Below are 3,446 nucleotides of genomic sequence, written 5' to 3' on the forward strand. Positions count from 1 at the left end.
GAGTAGCCGCCGCCGCCGTCACGAACACCGAGGTAGCCGCCGGATTTTTTAAAAAACCGTTCGGTTTTATTTCGAAAACCCTAGATTCATTTTTTTAGATTAGATCAGTTCGGTTTTTCCGTCGGTTTATTTATTTTGCAGACGTTCGTACGTACGTTCATTTTAACGAACGCCGTTCATCCGTTAGCCGCAGACAGCAAACGTTCGTTCGTTAACCTGTTCGTCTGTTTTTTCTTTTTCCAGGGTTTTCCGCGATTATTTCCGACCGCGATTTCTGCCCTGATTTTCGTTTTGGTTTATCTTTTCGCTCGTTTATCGGAATCAGGTGATTCAAGTGCCTGGATCTTCGTCTCGAAGCCCTCTTTCTGTTTAACCAACTTGAACAAGATTTTGGTACTATAAAATTTGACTTTAGTCCAGCTTAGTAATCAGATCTTGTTTCTTTCGCAGTTTGAGTTTCGTTGCTCCGTTAGATTTGATTCTTTTTGCCAACCGGAGTTCTTCAGTTGAACTTTCTGGTTAGATCTTCTTATTTGAGATTTACCCGTGCATATTTGCTTGATTGCTTATGTATTCTATTGTTTGTTTGCGATAGAATTCCCGGAGTGCGAAGCGTGCTTCTACGAGTCTCTAGGTTTTGCGGATCGTCAGCAAGGCAAGTAACACATTGATCATACCTTTTTCATACCCAGTTTTTATGCATTAGATACAACCCTCACACATTGCATGAGTAGGATCTCTTAACATGTGGGTTTGGGAAGTAGTTGCTGAGGTAGAACCTATTACCTGTTTATTTTCAAACCCTTGGGAGTTACTTCTACGTTATGCTTATATTGCCATGCTATGCTCGTAGACGTGGATTGGGTTTGAGTGTATCCATGACAGATGTGAGATTGTTAATTAATGCACATCTGGGTGGATTGCTTGTGGGCACCTGGAGAATCCAGTGTTGTCCTAGGATATCCCGGAGTACTCGTGTGATCATCCTACGGTCCGCCACCCAGGCTCAGAGGGATCATATGATTATTCATGCTAGAAACTTCCGTGTGCAGCCACAAGCCATTATGGGCTCTGGCATAGTTGAGTATGTTGTGTGACCTCTTTCAGTGGTGGGCTAGCAGATGTAGAGGGAAAGTAGGTGTAACTGTCCACCGAGAGTAAAGAGTTAATGCTTCTGAAAGACTGTGTCTCGGTCATCCGTTTCTCAAACACCAGGTAGTGCGAGAAATCCAATGGAGGAGATCGAGTCTTGTGGGGAAAAGTGCGCAAACCTCTGCAGAGTATATAAACTAACCATGGTTAGCCGTGTCCCCGGTTATGGACAATTTTGAGTATCTGGTAGTTGAGTTATTGATTTGATCTCATCACTCTAAATTAATTTGTTGGGTTAAATGATTACTTTAATTGGGATTGAGTTGGAGGAACCTTCTCAATGATGTTTCAACCACCATGATAGTTAAATAAAATTTATTCCTTTGTTGTAGGGGAGCCTCCACCAGCCATATATGCATGTAGTGATAGCATTTATCTGTTCATTGCTCTACTGTGTTATATTGCCAGCATATTCCATGTGCTGACCCGTTTTCGGGCTGCAACATATCATGTTGCAGACTTTTCAGACGAGAAGTAAGGTGCGCTAGGTCATTTGTCATGCACTCAGCTATGCCGTTGGAGTTGATGGACTCACTTTATCTTCCAAGCCTTCCGCTGTTATCTTATTTAGATGGCCTTAAGCCATATCTATTGTAATAAGTTCTCTTTGGAGACATTCGATGTAATAAGTGTGTGATTGCTACTCTGTTATAAATCCTTCGAGTACTGTGTGTGTCAGCATTACCGATCCAGGGATGACACTGAGCACAGAGACTTGACCGTCTGAGGTCGGGTCGCTACACAATAGCAACCAGGAAATTTGAAGGGTAGGTATGAATAGAATTGGAACTGCACGTGTACTACTAAGTGATTGAATACACACATTACCAATCGAGGAGGTGAACGATGGTCGCGGCGGCCTCTATGCATCATGGTCGGCAACGGGAGTCAGTTCATTGTCCACGACGGTGGTGCTTTTGCACTTGGCGTTAGCTTCCGAGAAGCAGATCCGAGACCGTGGAAGACTGTGCCGGGGAAGAGGCTCCGTGTACGACGACGATGGTGGACCGACTCCAGTGCGGCATACGAGGTCGTCGATGAGGCAGATGCGCTGTGGTGGACGAGTGCGCCGATGGAGAAGGGGATGAGCACGAAGGCTGTGGTGCCGTGGAGAAGTCTATTTTGGTGTGGGGATAGAAAATGTGGAGTATTCAGGTGTACTACTCTGGGTGCCGGGGTGGGGTTGGCTGGGTAGGGTGAACCTGAAGTTACGAAAACATGCCCCTACCAAGTATAATCCATATACCTGTTCCGAAGGTTATGATGGTAACTTCGCACTGCTCGAATCAGGGTCGCGGGAGATTTTCCCGCCGACCTCAAAATTTTGTGACACTTAACTCCCCGTGTGGCGTGTTGGGTGATTGGGCTAAGCAACTAGCGAGTAGTACTAGTAACTACTAGTACTCGCTCCGATTTTATTAACTGCATATTAGGTTTGACCAAAGTCAAACTTCCTAAAGTTTGACCAAGTTTAAAGAAAAATATAAACATTTACCATAACAAATATGTATGACGTGAAAGTACACTCAATAATGAATCTAATGGTATTTGTTTGTTATTGTATATGTTAATTTTTTTGTTATAAACTTTCTGAGAGTTTACAAAACTTGACTTTGACCAATGCTAATACGCGGACTTAAATAAAAATGGAGGGAGTACATATTTGTTTTCTTAGTTTGTAGTGAATTAATCATTTGTTGTAATTGTGAAATAAATATATTAGGCTACCGACTTCGAATGTAATGGTCTATACAATTAAATAGTTACAATCATTGTTGAATTCCAAGATGTATACGAGGTCTATAGTACTTCACAATATGCTCAAACTCACATAATCCCAATCAAATGAGAATCTAAATGCATTTCATAGTTATTACTTTGTAGGATGCAACAAAACCAACCATAACTCTACATCATCCATTATAAAAGCAACATTTTGAACACATCCCAATGTGTGAATGAAACGTGTAGAGAGAGCTTGCGAAGATGGAGCAGATAGGGCGGTAAAGATTGTGTGTATGTGGACAAGACAGTAGGAGACAAACCTAACGAGAGAGAAATAGAGAGAGAGAGAGAGAGAGAGAGAGAGAGAGAGAGGGATAGAGAGAAAGAGAGAGGAAGAAGTTAGGTTTGTGAGATAGATGGAGACATGTAATATACATGAGATGTGTGTGCATCCGGATTCTGTAGACGTGGAAGGAGAAGAGACAATAGGTTTGATGAGAGAGCTGGAAAAACATGGACGAGAGGGGAAGGATCTCGTGGGTTGAGGTATTGATAATTTTGTGCAGGAG

Source organism: Triticum aestivum, chromosome 7D, assembly GCF_018294505.1.
Source record: "Triticum aestivum cultivar Chinese Spring chromosome 7D, IWGSC CS RefSeq v2.1, whole genome shotgun sequence".
Classification (NCBI taxonomy): Eukaryota; Viridiplantae; Streptophyta; class Magnoliopsida; order Poales; family Poaceae; genus Triticum; species Triticum aestivum.